Here is an 18,496-nt window from a genome sequence, read left to right as displayed (position 1 = left end):
TTCTGCCCTCAAATCCCACATCCTAGAGTCTTGACTTACTGGGGCAATGCTTGTGCCCATATCCCTGTGTCTCATCGGCCTTCAGTGCAGCTGTGGGGACAGTGCCTACATATGCCCATAAACTCACTTTAAGCACAAAACTTTGTTTTCTCTCTGTTTCAACCTGTAGGATTTCCCCCAGAAGCCTCCTGACCTTGACCTGACCTTGAAGTAGGAAAAGTCACACCCTTGGAGGCCACCCTCAAGGAATGGAGGTGGGAGTCAGTGGATAGATGCCCCAGGTTCTGGTCTCTAAGAGGACAGTTTTGGGAGACCCTCTACTAGGCTCCTCAGAGGGTCCCCCATGAGCCTGAGCTGTTCTTTCCATAGTGGTAATCAGCTTAATCATAAACACTGGGGTGTTTTTTTTTTTGTTGGTTTGTTTTGTTGCTTTTGTTTTTTGGTTGTTGTTTGGGGTTTTTTTGTTTGTTTTTTGCTTTTTACTTTCCTTCCTTCTGTTTCACTTGCCTGCCCTCTCACTGCTAATTCTTAAGATTTCCTCTCAGATAAGTTGCTCATACCTTGTATTCAGGGAAAACCCAAGCTAAGAAAGCTTTGTAGTCCTTTAACAGAAGAAGCTCTCACACCAACAGAAAGCTTTAAAAAATTGTTTTTAACTTAATTTATTCATTAAAAATAAATATTTTTGAGAGATAGAGTGCAAAGGGTGGGGGGGTGGGCAGAGAGAGAGGGAGACACAGAATCCCAAGCAGGCTCCAGGCTCTGAGCTGTCAGCACAGAGTCCAACGTGGGACTCAAACCCATGGACCACGAGATCATGACCTGAGCCAAAGTTGGACACTAAACTGACTGAGCCACCCAGGTGCCCCTCACCATAGAGCTTTTGTAACCAGGAAGGACAAAAGTCATATCCTTAGGAAGGTGCCAGTTTAACATTCAAAGCTTCTCATTTTGTGAATTTGAGGAAAATGAAAAAAATTTATTAGAATTCAAAATTCAACTGGGCAAAAGGAAGACTGGTTTTTGCTGTGGTTGTTAAATGGGTTTGTCTTCCGTGGAACCAAGTGGTCTGGGTCCTTTTGGATTTGCTGTCCCCTAACTGCGGGCCTGTCCAAATGCAGGAGGTACTGGAACACTGCTCAGGGCCCTTTTGGCTTCCATACAGTCCATTCCTTTTCCTGGGTTCGCGCAGAATGGAAAAGATCTTCACCCACCCACCCTACCCCACCCCTGAAATCCCACCACAGAGCTCTGTGTGGAAGGCCAACAAGGGCCAGTGGAGGCTCAGGGAAGGCTGAGCCCCCAGATCCGGGCACCTCCCCCTGGCTGGGCTCTCCATCATCACTCATATGGGATGCACATGGGATGTAGGGTTGGAACTTCCAGGTTTGAGGGGCACCTGGGTGGCTCAGTCGGCTGGGCGTCCAACGTCGGCTCAGGTCACGATCTCACGGTTCGTGAGTTCAAGCCCCACGCTGGGCTCTGCGCTGACAGCTCAGAGCCTGGAACCTGCTTGGGATTCTGTGTCTCCTTCTCTCTCTGCCCCTCCCCTACTCACTCTGTCTCTCAAAAATAAATAAACATTAAAAAAATTTAAAAAAAAAGAACTTCTGGGTTTGAGTTCAGGCTTTTTTTCCCATCTGCTGTGTGGATGTGAGCAAGCCTCTTAAGTTCCCCGGGCCTCGGGTCCTCATTTGTGAAAAAGGAGCTATGGTCGTAAAGATGGGTGTGTATACCCTCTGGGATTGTTGTAGGCACAAAGCTGGATACGTACGTAGGAACGTGCACAGAAAACCAAAGGGAATGAAACAAGTGTTAGTGATTAATTTTTAGGAGGTGGGGAGGATGGATGGGAGAAACAGGGAAGAAAGGTACAAGAGTCCTGCTCGCTAAGTAACTTCCACCCCCTCAGGCTGCTGCTCCTTCCACCTGACCAATCCCATCCCCCCTCTGCCTCCAGCCCGCTTCTGCCTGGCACACTCCTCTTTTCCTTCAGGTCTTAGCCTAAAGGTCACTTCCTCCAGGAAGCCTGCGCTGACTTCTCCTCCCCTAAGACTCGGACGGGTGCCTCTGTGCCCTTGTGCTGCCCTGCACTTGACCTGCCACAGCCCTTCCTTGCGTGTGGTTTGTCTGCGTTCTCTACAGAGCGCCATGACGACAGTGTCTCCAACCACAGCATCTCGGTACCTGCCCCAGTGCTCAGCCCGCAGCATGCTCAAAACCGGGGATACACGACTAGCTTGCGAGTGGACGTGTTCTTTTCATCACACCCTAGTTGAGGTTTCGGAGACCCAAAATAGCTGGTCTGAGTCACCGTAACCTTGTTAGTAATTAAATACTACAGTTACCAAATTACCAGAAAGCAAAAACCACTGGGTGGAATATTTTTCTAGTAGAGGAACATGTCATTTATTTATGTGTGAGCATTAGAGTTCTTAACTAGTTAAGTTCAGAATGAGGAGCTCCAGCCTTTCCCGAAAGCTAAGGAAGCCCTAAATTGTGCATTCCTGGAGGTTTGACCTGCGGTGTAAACACTGCCTATCAAAAACATGTCAATATACGAAACAAATGCCATCAATAATTTATCAATGCACTAAGTAATAAACTTTAAAAAGTAAGTTCCCGCTCCCTCTAATTCACTAGGCAGAAAGAATATTTTTTCTTTATTTAGTGCAAAAGGCACAATTAGCATTATGAAAGTGAATGATGGAATCTTGAGGAATTTTGGTGGCTATGTCCTATGCATCTTCTAAAAATATCTGAAAATTTAAATTTGGAAATATTATGACTCTCTACTTAGCATCTAAATCTTTTCACGGATTCTCTTCAGGGCAAACCACACTGAGCGCAGTTATAGCACAGTAGCCAAGCTCCGCAGTGATTTAACACACACGGATGGTCTCTTGTCACTTTCACCGTAGCTCCTCTCACTGTGTGCATTTGATATGTACTCCTCCTAATGACGGAAGGACACCTCGTGGTCTTTGCCGCCCAGTGAGGTAAGAAAGGTGTGAGGTGAGTCATTGAGGCAGTTGATGTCACATTATGATCGGTGGGTATCGCTAAAGCCTGTGAAGGCTCCAAGTTTTAAATGGGTTAGGGCTCCACTCCTATGTTCATTGCAACACCGTTCACAATGGCGGAGATGTAGAAACAATCCAAATGTCCGTTGACAGAAGACTGGATGAAGAAAATGTAGTATGTGTGTGTACATATGTACATGTGTACATACACACACACACACACACACACACATACAGTGGAGTATTATTCAGCCTTAAAAAGGAAGGAAGTTCTGCAAGGTGCAACAACGTGGATGAGCTTTGAGGACATTATGCTAAGTGAAATAAGCCGGTCACGGAAAGACAAATACTGCATGATTCCACTTAAATAAGGTGTCTAACGTAGTCGAATCCGTAGCCTCAGTGGTGGAATTGTGTTCCCCATTGCTGGGGGGGATGGAGAAACGAGTTACCAATCAACCAGTATGGTTTCAGTCAAGCAAGATAAAAAAAGCTCTAGAAATCTGTACAGGATTGTACCTGTTGTCAGCAATTATGTATCATACATTAAAAAGTTTGATTAGCGGGTAAATCTCATAGTAAGTGTTCTTCCGACAATAAAATAGAGTTTAAAAACAAACAATCCTACCTCACGGTAGGCCCCAGATACGAAGCGTTGTAGTAATACTTGGGATTTGCAATTCCCTGTGGTCCTTCTTTATTTTCCTTACCAAGACAGAGAAGCAGGTTTAGAAGAGTAAGGAGGGTATCCGATCAAGAGCTCTGTGTTGGTTTAAGATGCCTGTTAGACTTCCAAGTGGCAATTATTCACGTAGTCAGATGTATGAGCCCAGCTTAGGGGAAAGGTCTGAGGTGGATAAAAATATTTGGGTAATCATCAGCATATCCATGCTGTCCAGAGCATAGCCTGGGGGCAGTAATCTAGGGAAGGTAGCTCGTAAAGAAAGGAGGCTCAGCCAGGCACTCCAGCATTCAGCGTTAGCTAGGTATTTCTGGTGCGTCTGCCCCCTGAAACAACTCTGCGTAGCAGGAGAGCCCCCCTCAGAACTCAGGGTTCCTCTTCAGTGTGGGAAGAGGCCAAGGTGTTCCCAAGCACAGTAACCTCAGTACCTAAAGTTTAGTCACCCACCACGAACCAGACACAATAATTCTGCTGCCGCGGGACACTTTGCTACAAAGATCACTCCCAGGCCCAGCAGGCATGGTGTTTCCTCAGTCCTCTCCTGAGTTTGCTCCTGGAAAGAGGAGCCTCTGAAGGATTGCTTCTACTTCACCTCTGTCAGAATACCGTGGCCACTGCAGGAGGTGGCCGATGGCTGTCCTCTGCCTCTATCCCAGCCCCTGCCACTGCCTATTTGCTCTGCTTCCGCTTGGAATTTCCCTCAGAGATCCAGGACAGCCGGGTGACCCGCTCATCCCAATTTGCCTGGAAATTCCCACCTTCTAGGGAACCCCTTCAGGACAAACTGGGACTGTTGGTTACCCTAACTGGAAGGAAACCCGGGAAATAATTACCATCCTCTAAGCAATTCTTAGGTAGGTACATCCCTGGCTAGGACCTAAGCCGTGGACTTCAGGGTTCCTCCCTGCTTTCCAGCCTCTCCTTGTAAGAGGTCTCTGCCCTCTGCCGCCAACCCCACTCACTCTCCCACCCCTCAGGGCTCTGGAGCTCTTGTCTTGTCTGTCTCTTCAACAGCAGGCTGGCCCAGGGTGGGAAAGGTAGCTGAAGAAGTCTATCCTGGACCCCACTAGCTACTCCCCTATTCTTCTGCAGACTTTCCGAATTGTTGAGTATCATCTGTTCTGAATGTCTCCCTCTTGGATTGTTCATCTCTTGGTTAGTTGGCTATCATCTGAGCTCCTGGCCCATTTAGTGGAATGTCCCACCCGGTGTGTAAGACAGGGTCCCACTGCCCAGGATGGAAGCAAAGTAGGGACAGATGTTTCCTCTCCTTGCTCTTTGGCAGCTAGGGGCAGGTGTGTGACCCAGACCTGGCCACCCGCTGTCCCTGCCTGCTTCTTCGCATCTGCAGAGTCAAGGCACCAACACAGGGACAGTTAGAGGTTTTTGGGGGTGCTTCGGGCTTCGGAGGCGGCATCAGGCATGCGGGGGTATGGGGCCAGCTGTCCTAACTGACCGAAATGGGAGACCTTGGCTGCCTTCTCTGCTACACCCGTAGCTCTTGTGCATTCTCTGACTCTGGTCCTCCACGCCCCCCTCTCAGTTCAGCGCACTCCCCATATCTTTCCAATAATGCTTTTTTTTTTTTTGCTAGAATCACCCAGAATTGCTTCCTTGGGTGACAACCATGACCTCTCACTGATGCTTCTGAGAAATTGAGGCCATATTTTACCGATGGGTGTTCTGCCCAGGAGAAAAAAATGTTCCCCTGAAGATCTATCAACAGAGGGGGGAGGCTCAGAGTGGAATGGGACTAAGGAAAAGGGTTCTCCTTTGCTTCTCTCTACCATCAGATCGAAGGCAAGTAGAGCAGGAAGACCTTTCCTTTTAGAAAATCTAAAGAATATGAAAGAAAGATTCAGGGAGACCTTGTGGAAGATAGGCACGCATGAGACTAGGTGGCCTTCTTTCTGTTTTACCTCCTTTCTGGCTCTACGGGATTCTGGGTGAGACTCAGATACTCTCTCTTTTGTCCTGAGCTGTTGTGTCTTTAAGTGTGAAAGGTTAGCTTTGCAGCCTGATTCTCGGAAGAGACAGGGGTGAATATAGTTTGGAACAAGGACTGCAATCTGTGCTCAGGCTATAGAGTGCTTGCACATTCACCCAGAATCATTTCTTTTCCTACCAGATGGCAAACCCAGCACATGGTCCCAAGGGCAGAATATATCCTGCCGCACTCTGGGATTCCCCATTCACTTCTGTGATCTTTGCCACAACACGGCAGTCCCAGGCGGACCAGACAGTGGTTGGGAGGAAGCTTCCCAATGGCACAGTGGCTGAGCCCGTCATACACGTGTTTACAGGCGTAGGAAACATTCAGTAACAAAACCCCACGGAAGAAACAAATGTGCAGGTGTTGACGTTGGTGTGGGACAGGAAGTAGCTGTAAAGTAAAGCACTTCCTAGCAATGCAGAGATGGGCGTGTATGGGAAGATGGGGTTGGTGCCAAAAGACAGCTTCTGCTGCCCAGAAATCCCTCCCACAGAAGCTGTGTAGACCCAGAAAACGTCACTGCGGCGAGCACACCCTCAGGTGGACGGACTGCCGAGGGGAATACACCTCCCACTCCTGCGTGTGTTTCTACAGTAGCGAAGGAAGAAAGAGAAAACAGAGCTGCAAAAGGACAGTGGATGAAGGTACATGCTTTAAAGCCTGAGCTTGGAGCTGGTTTGGCAAGATGCTGAATATTCCCTAAAATCCATGGGCTCTGCCTGGAACACAGAAATTAAACCTAACATGGAGCCGTGAGGGCCGTTAGCAAATGTGGGACCATGAAGGCTGCAAAATTTGATCGTGAAAGAAGATATGGGGCACCTGGGTGGCTCAGTCGGTTAAGCGTCCACCTTCGGCTCAGGTCATGATCTCACAGTTTGTGAGTCTGAGCCCTGCATCAGACTATCTGCTGTCACCACAGAGCACATTTCAGATCCTCTGTCTCCCTCTCAGCCCCTTCCCCTCTCTCAAGCCCTCTCTCGTTCTCTCTCTCTCTCTCAAACATAAATAAACATTAAAAAAAAAAACAAAAAAGATGATGTAAATGCCCAGCGTGGAGACATTTCCCTGGCTGCTCTTGGCTGAACGTTCCAGCTGTCTTAATAAGAAAGTAGTAGTCCTGAGGTTGCCTGGGTGGCTCAGTCAGTTAAGTGTCAGACTTCAGCTCAGGTCATGATCTCCCCGCTGTGAGTTCGAGCCCCATTTTGGGCTCTGAGCTGTCAGCACAGAGCCTGGAGCCTGCTTCAGATCCTGTGTCTCCCTCCCTCTCTCTGTCCCTCCCTCACTCGCACTCTGTCTCTGTCTCAAAAAAATTTTTTTTTAATTTTTTAAAAAATTAAAAAAAAAAAGAAAGCAGTGGTCTTTAGCATCAAGGTTCAGTTATTGAGTTATGTTTCTAGAACAAGATGAGGGCCCTTTTGACTGTGGTGCACATCCTACATTCACAGTCTGCAGCCACACAGACCTGCCTTGGCATCAAAGGTGCCTCCAGAATGCCCGAGCCCAGCCCCCGGTGGCTCCTTCCCAGGCCAGTAGGTCTGAGACAGGCTCAGACATGGGCTCGTTGCCGCCTATGAGGGATTCCCTCGTGCCTAATTCGCATTAGCCCTGAGCTTGCTCCGAAAGCTCCAGAGGACCAGGCGACAGGAGGAAATCGCTGATAAGAATTTTATGTGAACACAGGTATAACACAACCAGTCTCTGATGTTCTGATCAGGGGGACGAGCTGCCTCAGAACTTACAGACGTTTTACCAGGGACAGACACAAACCCACCCAGAAACCTAGGATTGCGGTGGTTTGCTCCAACCAGTGCTGAATTTTTCCCCCTTCTCCGAAGTCCTAGCAAACTGGCAATCAATATACTAGACGCGTATCTTCAGAGATGCTATGTCAAGGGCTCAGATGAGAAAGATGCATTTCATTTATCCGCTTGTCTGTTTCTGAGCATAGCGAGGGCACCAAGTGCTCTGTGCTTAGTCTCAGGAGGGAATCCTGTAGATTTCGCTGCCATGAGCTTGGGATTTCTTTCTCAAGACTTACTTTCAACAACATCTTTCCAGCCTTTGAATGATGAACGAAAACCTGAAATGGGTTCTGATTCTGACTTGAGCTCTTCAAATTGCAAAACCAATCAACTGCACGAGTGTGTGGCGATTTGCGGCTCCCTCTGCCTCTGCCTGTGTCAAGCGCCCTCTTTTGCAAGGAAAGCAAAGCCAGTGGGTCTCCTCCAGCTGTTTTCATTCCCTTCTAGTCTGTTCTTGTGAATTTGCAAAGCTCTTGCCTCCTGCCCTGAACGGACTAGGGTCACAAAAGTGCCCATGACAATCGTGTGTTATGTGAGAGGAATGCCATGAAATCAGATGGTTTTGAGGACGGATATTTTGAGGCTTTGTTGGACGTAGAAGACTCATACTAGCAGTAACAACCATTTCCTGAGTATTTGCTCTCATTGTCACAACCACCTTTCTTTAGATTACCTTTAATTCACAATTATCCTGTGAGGTAGGTATTATCCCCGTTTTACAGAGAAGGAAACTGAGTCTCAGAGAGGTTAAGAAAATGGCAGAGGATGGGGCGCCTGGGTGGCTCAGTCGGTTGAGCATCCGACTTAGGCTCAGGTCACGATCTTGCGGTCCGTGAGTTCGAGCCCCGCGTCGGGCTCTGGGCTGATGGCTCAGAGCCTGGAGCCTGCTTCTGATTCTGTGTCTCCCTCTCTCTCTGCCCCTCCCCCGTTCATGCTCTGTCTCTCTCTGTCTCAAAAATAAATAAACATTAAAAAAAAAATTTTTTTTTAAAGTTAAAAAAAAAAAAAAAAAGAAAATGGCAGAGGATTGCCTGACTAGTACGTGTCAGAACTGGGTTGGATTGCCAATGTGGCTTATCACGAAGCCTGTATTTTTTTTCCCTCCTCTTCCAATCTATCCATACAACTCAAAATTATGACCTGGGTTTAGGAGTGCCAGTACTCACTCTTATAAATAGAAATAATAGTAGCCACAACAGAAACAACGGTAATAATAACTAATATTTATTGAGCACCAATGGATGCCAGGACCTTTGTGATTTATATCCAGGGTTTATTCCTGATTTATGAACAGAGAGACTAAGTCCTAGAACAGCTAAGGAAATTTGCTTGGGGACAGATTATCGTTGGTGGAACTGAGTGTTAGACCCCGGTCTACAGAACACAGATTTGAAGTTCTTAACCATTTCTCGGCGAGGACAGCAGGCAAAAGAGTCCCTACGTTCGGTGTTTGTGTCCCATGATGCCTGGAAGAAGAGAGCCCCGCGTTTCTAGTTTATCAAATGATCAATTGTAATGGACCTTCTGTGGATTATACAGATCTCCTTGTCTTTGCTTGTGCTTATTCAGGGTTGGGTACGCCCTGCTGCCATCAGAAAGTCGGGCAGTGACTGCATTTACAAGAAACTCCCTGAGCACGTGGGATCTGAAACCTGTCTGACAATTAGATCAGCCTGTCTCTGTAGACGGCGGTAGAATGAAGCAAATTGGATTTTCCACCAATTCTCAAAGGGCACGAACTCAACTTTTATAGTTCATAGGACAGTTCAAGTCTTGATAGGGGGCAGAATGACCCCATGTAGGGAGGACAGGCGAGCTAGAAGGTAAGAGAGTTCAGTTCCGTTTCGACGTAGGAGCTCTGGGGAGTTGGAATCTTAGTTTTGTGCTTTAGATAGAACCCGCTGACATTCAGTCACTCGGTTTTTTGAAATAACGATGTGTGTGTTGGTGTATGTGTGTATTTAGCATTTTCTAGGACAGCCCTACGTTGTTGGCCTGAGAAAAACAAGATATTTGAATTCAGTTTATAAGAATATATCAGTTTCTCTGGTTGCCATATTTCCATACCTGATTTTAATTTTAAAAATAGTACCACTTAGGGGCGCCTGGGTGGCTCAGTTGGTTAAGCATCCAACTCAGGTCATGATCTAATGGTTCGTGGGATTGAGCCCCACGTCAGGCTTTGTGCTGACAACAGGGAGCCTGCTCGGGATTTTGTCTTTCCCTTTCTCTCTGCCGCTCCCACATGTACACTTTCTGTCTCTCTCTCTCAAAATACATAAATAAACTGTTTAAAAAATGGTAGCACCTAAAGAAGTGCAGTATTTCTAAAATTTTTTTAATGTTTATTTATTTTTGAGAGAGAGAGATACAGAGTGTGAGCAGGGGATGGGCAGAGAGAGAGGGAGACAGAATCTGAAGCAGGCTCCAGGCTCCGAGCTGCCAGCACAGAGCCCAACATGGGGCTTGAACCCACAGACCGTGAGATCATGACCTGAGCCAAAGTCAGCTGCTTAACCCCTTAACAGATGGAGCCACCCAGGTGCCCCTAAAGAAGTGCAATATTTCAAATAGCACAAGTTTAAATGGTGGTGTAGACACGTGCATGCAACCCCTCACCCCCACATCTACTGATGTAACCAACTTGGCTTTAATATGTTTAAAACCTGTGTTGATGCTTATGCAGTGAGTCTTTACTTTATTACCTCTATTAGAACATACCTTTCTGAATATGCATTTAAATTTGAGTCGTGTTCATCAAAAGATGACAAAGTAATTTTATCCTGGAAGTAAATCTAGTCTACCCTCCCCTCATTAAAAAGGTTCATTTTTATCATTAAGACATTTCCCCAACATTGCTAATATGCAGGAGAACAAAGACAAGGAAAATCCACGTGAATAGTGCCTGTATTGGGCTGTGGGGTGTATTTTCATGCTTCTATTACATGCTTATGTTAAACTGATGCTGTGGCATACTCAGCACTTGAAACTGAATCGTAAAGCAATCTCAGGCAATCTGATAAGGGAGTTCTAGAAAATAGACCTGCATTCCTGTCCAGATTTCTGCTTTTGAACTGTGAGGATTTGAGCATAATGTATCTTAATATAAGCAATTATTTGGATATATTTCTCAATGACTAAAACAACAACAACTCCCCCCCCCCCAAACTCAGACATTAGTGGTTCATATTAATTAATCTAAGACCTAACCTGCTTTAACTTCATTACTCCCAACACCTGAATTCCCTGTCAGCTTGATCGCAGGTTGACTCAAACGTGTCTCATTGTTTGCTTTATGGCAAAAGTCTGTGTCTTAGGAATCTGAGTTACTATCATCCCTTTGTTTTTAAACCCCATTTTCTCAAACAAATCTCATTCGTATTTTGGACCATAGCTGTTTATTTTCCCCTAAGAAAGCAGAGTTAGGAACACACTGTTTGTCATCTATAAAATGAAACATTTGTAAACTGGTTTATGAGTAGGTGACCATATAATTAATCATCCGAAGCAGTGTGCTTGTAAGAATGACCAGGCGTGTCATTAATAATTATGCTTGGAACAATAGGCTTAAACTGGGCGGTCCCAATCAAATGGGGACATATGGTCACTGCACCCATGTGAGCATATTGTCACGTATACTGTCTGTGAGGATATAAATGGGATTTGAATTACTAGGCCTGGAGTTTTGCAACTGAAACCACAGAAGTCTTCCAACCTTATTGTCTACTTCGAATCTAAATTGATTCAATTAAAATCTGATCTGACTAAAATTTTTGGTCAGAAAGCTTTGTTAGAAAAAAAGAGCTGTTCTTTTCTTTTTAAAATATTTTTTAATCTTTATTTGTTTTTGAGGGGGGGTGGGGCAGAGAGAGAGGGAGACACACAACCCGAAGCAGGCTCCAGGCTCTGAGCTGTCAGCACAGAGCCCGACCCGGGGCTCGAACTCATCAACCGTGAGATCGTGACCTGAGCCAAAGTTGCACGCTCAACCGACCGAGCCACCCAGTCGCCCCAGAAAGTTGTTAGTTTCCACAAATATCTGGCAATGCTCTTTAATACCTTGCTATCAGCCAGGAATGTGCGAGGCTCTCCAGGGATGCAATCGTGTGCCAAGTAAGTGGAGTCAAGCCCATCAGGAAGTTTATAGTCTGTGGAGAATGTGGACAAATACGTGGACCATTTCAGTACTTTGTGATTAGTGAAGGAAGGAAGTCTTGAGAATTCGCAAGGAGGACACTTCCCACAGCCGTGGTGTGAGGAATAGCCAAGCACAGAGCTAATGGATGTGCAGAAGTTAAAAGGGTGGAAGAGAGGAGCCAAGTGTTCTAGGCTGGGGGGAGAGCGTGTTCAAAGGCCAGGAGATGAGAGAAAAATAGAGGCAGAGATGGACCACTCTTGCTGGGTGCGCAGCCCTGGGTAGGGAGCAGTCTGGCAATGAGGCTGGGTAAGAGGTCCCAGACCTTAAAAGTCCTTAAAAACTCTGATAGGGAATTTTAACTTTATACCGAGGGCGAGGGCAGCACCACTAAAGAGCCTTAAAGGCAATAATAGCGAGTGCTTTAGAGAAAGACCTCTCAGTCTAGGGGTGAGGAGTAGATTAGGGGTCTGGGTTGGGGGAGCAGGAGGGCAGGAAAGCAAACCGGGGGGCCTAGAAGAGAGCAGTGGCAGTGATGGAGAGTTGCTTAGGGTCCGCAGGACTGGGCAACAGCTTTGAGGTGGGGGCAGGGAATTAGGATTTTCTTATGGGTTGAATTATCTTCCCCTTAAATTCATATGTGAAATCCTAACCCATGATGTTCTTATACAGGGGGGAAGTTTGGACACAGGCATAGAGGAGGGACAGTGAAGACACAGGGAAAAGACAGTCCTTACGAGCCAGGGAGAGAGGCCTGAGACACACGCTTCCCTAGAAGCCCTCAGAAGGAGCCAACCCTGCCCGCACCTTGGTCGTGGACTTAGAGCCTCCAGAACTTTGACACAATACATTTCTGTTGTTTAAGCCACCTGGTTTGGGCTACTTTTTGTGTCGCAGCTGCCCTAGGCAACCCATACAGATGGCTACTCGGGTTTTAAGCTTGAATACGTGGGTACTTCTCTCTAAGTGGTTTTAAGCAAGAACAAAGGAGCAGAAGCCCACCATGGCGGATGGTAGTGACTCAGTTTTGACATGTTGGCTTTGGGGCAGTTGTCGGATCTCCACGCTGAGAGCTTTAGCTGGCCACTGAACGATCAAGGCTCAGGAGAGACAGCAGAAACGGAGTTCCAGGTTCAAGAGTCATTGCATGTAGGCAGGAACTGGCACCTTGGGGGTGTACGTCAGGGAAAACCTGTGGCGGGGGGGGTGAACTGAAAGTAAGCCCTACCGTCACCTTGGTTCTGGACACTTCCCCACACATCAAGTAGATGAGAAAGGCTCTGTTATGTGTTGCTTTAAAATATTTGCTTGCAGGAGGGTGCCTGGGTGGCTCAATCGGTTGAGCGTCTGACTTCGGCTCAGGTCATGATCTCACAGTTGGTGAGTTCGAGCCCCATGTCGGGCTCTGTGCTGACAGCTCAGATTCTGTGTACCCCCTCTCTCTCTGCCCCTCCCCCACTCATGTTCTGTCTCTCTCTGTTTCTCAAAAAATGAATAAACATTAAAAAATTTACAATATTTGCTTGTGGGAATTAACACACATAGAGTTTGTAGCAAGATCAGGGTATCAAGTAGGCCAGCCTTGGCTACCCCTCAGGTTAAGGAATTACCCCCTTTAGGACTGTCCCAGAACAGACCAGAAATTGTGACTCAAACTCACAAAGCTTAGAGAGACCACAGCTAGCCCTCAAATACCCAATGATTAATTTATAATAAATGGAACTGGCAGATGGAACAGATACGCCCTCTGCCTAACCAGCCTCTTCTATCATTTACAAAACCGCTACAGTGGGAAACAAATTCTCAGAAGGTTGTTTGGTAGCACGGACTCAGAACAAGGGGGTTAGTTTAATGACTTTAATTAATAATGAGGTCAGGTTCCAGTCGCCTGACGTGGGGCTCCCCATCATCAAGAGGGGATGGTCGGCTGGTCTGCAGCCCATGCACCCCCAGCCACATCCGCTGGCTGCCCTCCACCCTGGACACTGCTTGGGGGGCCAACTTTCATTTCTACAACTTCCCTGGCTTCCATACATGATCCACTCCATTTTCATGAACACACGATTTGTCTTTGGAATATGAATATCTCCAATCAGATTAAACGCCCTAGGACCAACTCGCTTTCTTTGAAATAACCCTGCATCTCTTTGCTTTCATCCATCACATGTTAATTTTAAAGTTTCTTTCCCCTTGTTTCTACATGCTTGGCCATGGGGGGTGGGAGTAGGGGTTGGAGATGAGAACTTGCTGTGGCTCTCATTTAAAATTTGTTTAGGGACACCTGGGTGGCTTGGCCAGTTAAGCGTCCAACTTGAGCTCGGGTCATGATCTCATGGTTCATGGGTTCCAGACCCGCATCCAGTCCCACGTCTGGCTCAGGCTGATAGCTGGAAGCTTGAAACCTACTTCAGATTCTATTTCTCCCTCTCTCTCTCTCTCTGCCTCTCCCCTGCTTACGCTCTCTTTCTGTCTCTCAAAAACAAACATTGAAAAAAATTTTTTTTAATTTTTTAACGGTTATTTATTTTTGAGAGAGAGAGAGAGAGAGAGAGAGAGAGAGAGAGAGAGAAATGTCCCACGCAGGCTCCACACTGTCAGCACAGAGCCCCATGTGAGGCCTGAACCCATGAACCATGAAATCATGACCTGAGCAGAAATCAAAAGTCAGACGCTTAACTGACTGGGCCACGCAGGCGCCCCTCTCATTTAAATTTTTTAAGTAGGTATGGACATAATAGTTTCAGAACAATGATTTTGGTAATGATTATTTCAGGATAAATATTTTTCAGCAAATTTTTGTAGGTGTCAATTTGTGAAGTATTATTAACTGTCTTGTATGTAATGGTTCACTCTTCCCTCTAATTCTAACAAGAAAGCCAAGCTTCTCTGGAGTCAGCTGACTCTCTTACTATGCGGGTACCTCTGCTTTTAGGATTTTTTATACTTCAGATGATATGGTATCACAATGGGGAGGGCAGTGCACATTTATTTGAGGTTTGTTGTTTGATTTCTTTGAGACCTTTTGAATACTTTCCCTTCACTTAAATATTTTTTTACATTTATTTATTTTTGAGAGACAGAGAGAGACAGAGCACAGCTGTGGGAGGAGCAGAGTGAGAATGAGACACAGAATCCAAAGCAGGCTCCAGGCTCCGAGCTGTCGGCACAGAGCCCGGTGTGGGGCTTGAACCCATGAACCGTGAGATCATGACCTGAGCCGAAGTCGGGTGCTAAACCTACTGAGCCACCCAGGCACCCCTCTGGTGTTCTTTTTATTTATTTATTTATTTATTTATTTATTTTTTTTCAACGTTTATTTATTTTTGGGACAGAGAGAGACAGAGTATGAACGGGGGAGGGGCAGAGAGAGAGGGAGACACAGAATCGGAAACAGGCTCCAGGCTCTGAGCCATCAGCCCAGAGCCCGACGCGGGGCTCGAACTCACGGGCCGCGAGATCGTGACCTGGCTGAAGTCGGACGCTCAACCGACTGCGCCACCCAGGCGCCCCTCTGGTGTTCTTTTTAAATGTTTATTTATTTTTGAGAGAGAGAGACAGAGAGAGAGAGAGAGAGAGAGAGATTAATCAGTTCTCTCCTGTTAACACACTCTGTCATCCAAAGTCGTATGTTCTACAGAGATAAACACGAATCTCTTTTACGTATCCTCTCTTTCGTCTTTAGCTGCTTCTGGATGGTGATCTGGGTGGGGCCCTGGATGGGCGAACCTGAGAGCTGGGATTTATCCAGGCAGGTTTGCTTGCACGATGCAGCTCTTCTCAGGAAAAAAAGATTTCAAAATGTAGTCAGGGTGCAATTTTCAGTCAAAAATGTTTCCTCTGACATATATGAACTGGCATTTGCATTGGCTACACCCCCAAATCCTCCTTATTGGTCTGAGTAGGGGTGGAGGTGAGGGGAGAAAGACCAAGTGAAATGAAACACAGTCCTGTTCCCAAAGGGCCCCTGATCTGCTGGGGAGGCGGACACGTATGCAGCAGTCGCACGGTGGCGGGTGTTCTCAGAGAGCCGTAAGATGTTGCAGAAGAATGAGGGTGTGTTGAGAAGCCCATTGGACGATGGGGCAGTAGGCGTGGGCCACACATTCGGAAACCAGGACCTTGACTTCATAAGACATTGCTTTTCCTGTGGAGTTGGCTTTCTGCATACTTTGGGGGAGCCATGGATTGGAAAGAGAAGGGTGATCCCTTTCCGTCAGAGGGACCAGAGCAGGAATGCGATGGCGACACTTCTTCTTGAGCAGAACAACGGATAGTGGATGTCACCTGAGTACAGTGCCAGCTTTCCACAGGGAGCAACCTGAGGGGGTGCGGGACCAAGCCCCCTGCTGTACGTGATCCGTCTTAGAGAAGAATCCCCTAAAATCTTTTCAACGAGCCCCTTAGCAGGAATGAGTTAATGGCAGGGAGGGAGTCCATGGCACAGGTGCCTGTGGGGTTGAAGAGGAGAGTTCAACAACGGGGAGTTAGAGGGTTGCCACAGTGTCCCCTCCTGGCCACACCCGCCTCTGTCCATAGCTCACATTTGTCTCTTTTCAACATTTCTCCAAGAACCCCAAAGAAAATGCATTGGAACCAATGGCAGTGCAGTCTTGTCTTCCAGAGAGCAACTCCTCCCAGAGGCGAGCATGGATGTGGGCTCCAGCCTCAGTTTACAGGAAGGACAAATGGGTCTCCTCATGCCTAACAGTGGGGGCCCAAGTATCCCTTGTACCCGTGGAGAAAAGGAGGTGTTTAGGACAGGGTGTTATGCTGACCTTACTGAGCAGGTGGCTGGATCCCCTGGGAAATGTGACGCATCACTTCATCTCAGAGGAAGTGAAAATCCCCAGACCAATGGTTCCCGCTAGTTTATTAACTTTGAAGCCCCATTGCAGTCCCCAACAGCCAGCAGTGCAACCTAGAAGCAATACTGTTTATCTTCTCACAATGCTTTCACTTCAGTGATGAACCTCTTCTACTCCCGGACGTACCTATTTCAATATCACGGTCTAATTCTGCAGTGGGGGCTGGAGGGTGGGTGGGGCATAGCACAAGTTGAATGGGAAGGGGTCACTTGTGATGAGCATCACATTTTGACGTCACTGTAAGAAGGCTCTTCTAATTTTCAAGTATCTGTTCTCTTTATTTTAAATTTTTTTTGATGTTTATTTATTTTGGGGGGGAGGGGCAGCGAGAAGGAGACACAGAATCCAAAGGAGGTTCCAGGCTCTGAGCTGTCAGCACAGAGTCCGACACGGAGCTCGAAGTCATGAACCGTGGGATCGTGACCTGAGCCGAAGTCGGATGCTTAACCGACTGAGCCACCCAGGCGCCCCTCTGTTCAGAATATCTGCTGTTGCAGATGACTTAGTTTCTCTCTTCTCCCTCTAATCAAATCAGATTCTCCTATCTTCTCTCCAGACATATTCCTGATTATTTGGCAACCGGACAACCATTGCATACCTTTTTAGGTGTGTAAGCTGAAGTAGGTACTTTGCATGCCAGGGAGCACCCAGCAAAGCTGTGCTCACGCTGAATAATGAGACCTTTGCTAAGTGCAGCTTACTGAGATTTGTTGATAATTATTCTACGCTGCTAGAAAAGAACCCAAACACACAGGAGTTTCGGATGATTTCACAGCTGATTTATATGCACAAAGAATAATTAGCATCATGTAATTTTCCTTGCCAGATTGATTCTCGTTTGAATATCGAAAGATACGTCATTTAAAAATAATTTCATACTTCACTGATGAACTAAAATTGAGACATTGGGCACATATGGTTTGGTATGTGTTAGGGGGCAAGGCAACAATCATTCTCTCTCTCAGGAAGCAGGGACAGCAAAACCCACAAAAAGTAATTACCTACCTTGGAGAGAAACAGCCATCGTTTCCAAGCCTGTTGTCTTGCAGCATGAACCTGGGCCTCACTACTCAGGGGCTAACTGGGTCCCCTCCAGTATTACAGAGGAGTTCGGAAATAACACCATGACATCAAGACTCCACAAATTAAGGAAGACAGATACGGTGAGGGTTTTCCACTCATCTTATTCAGGGTGAACGATTTTCTTTTTAATTTTTTCACGTTTATTTATTTTGAGAGAGAGAGAGGGAGAGAGAGAATCGCAAGCAGGATCCATGCTGTCTGTGCAGAGCCCCATGCCGGGCTCCAACTCACCAACCTGGGGGTCATGACCTGAGCCGAAATCAGGAGTCGGATGCTTAACCGACTGAGCCACCCAGGCGCCCCAGGGGTGAATGACTTTAGGGCCACAGCCAACTGACTTGGTTTTGAAGAAAGGAGGGTGTTGGGAGTCAGGTGCATGGATCATGCTGTCCAGGGCCTGCCCTGTGCCCACACAGCGCTTTCTCTGTGGCATTCCGTTGAATTCCCCAGGCCTTCTCATCCACAGTTCTCCAGACTTTGAAAGGCCTCCACTGCCACCAAAATACCCCACTTGGGTCCTGCTGGTGAGCCCCCCAATCCTATGCTTAAGAAGTTACCCCTGACTGCACAGGCCAGGCCCTGAGCCGAGCCCCCACAGTGGTGACGGTCTAGTCAAGAGCATAGAAGGCCCCACGGGTCGGCAGGGCCTCACCAGCACCGCAGCCTGGGACCAGCTTCGCCTCGGCTCTGTTCCATCCGGGAACCTGGTCAGCGCCTTGCTTCCACACCGCCTGAGTCTTGCGACCATTGGCTGCACGATCCCTTGTCTTTCAGGATGGCTGTCCTCAGCTTTCCTGCCCCTCGCTCCAGTCCGTGTCCAGGATTTTCAGGACCAGGTGGTCATCAAGGACAGCGGCTGTGCCGGCTAGAAAAGCTGTCTCTTGCTTCACAGATGGTCTCTGTGGTGAGG

The 18,496-nt window shown here is 47.2% G+C and overlaps 1 protein-coding gene across 1 annotated transcript in view; it reads left to right on the top strand.

Annotated features, from left to right (window-relative positions):
- Positions 1–18,496, top strand: part of FRMD4A (FERM domain containing 4A) — a 612,832-nt gene that overhangs the window by 91,206 nt on the left and 503,130 nt on the right. The window lies entirely within an intron of this gene.

Source organism: Leopardus geoffroyi, chromosome B4, assembly GCF_018350155.1.
Source record: "Leopardus geoffroyi isolate Oge1 chromosome B4, O.geoffroyi_Oge1_pat1.0, whole genome shotgun sequence".
Classification (NCBI taxonomy): Eukaryota; Metazoa; Chordata; class Mammalia; order Carnivora; family Felidae; genus Leopardus; species Leopardus geoffroyi.
Note: the sequence above shows the minus strand (reverse complement) of the source record. Positions and strands in the feature narration are given on the sequence as shown.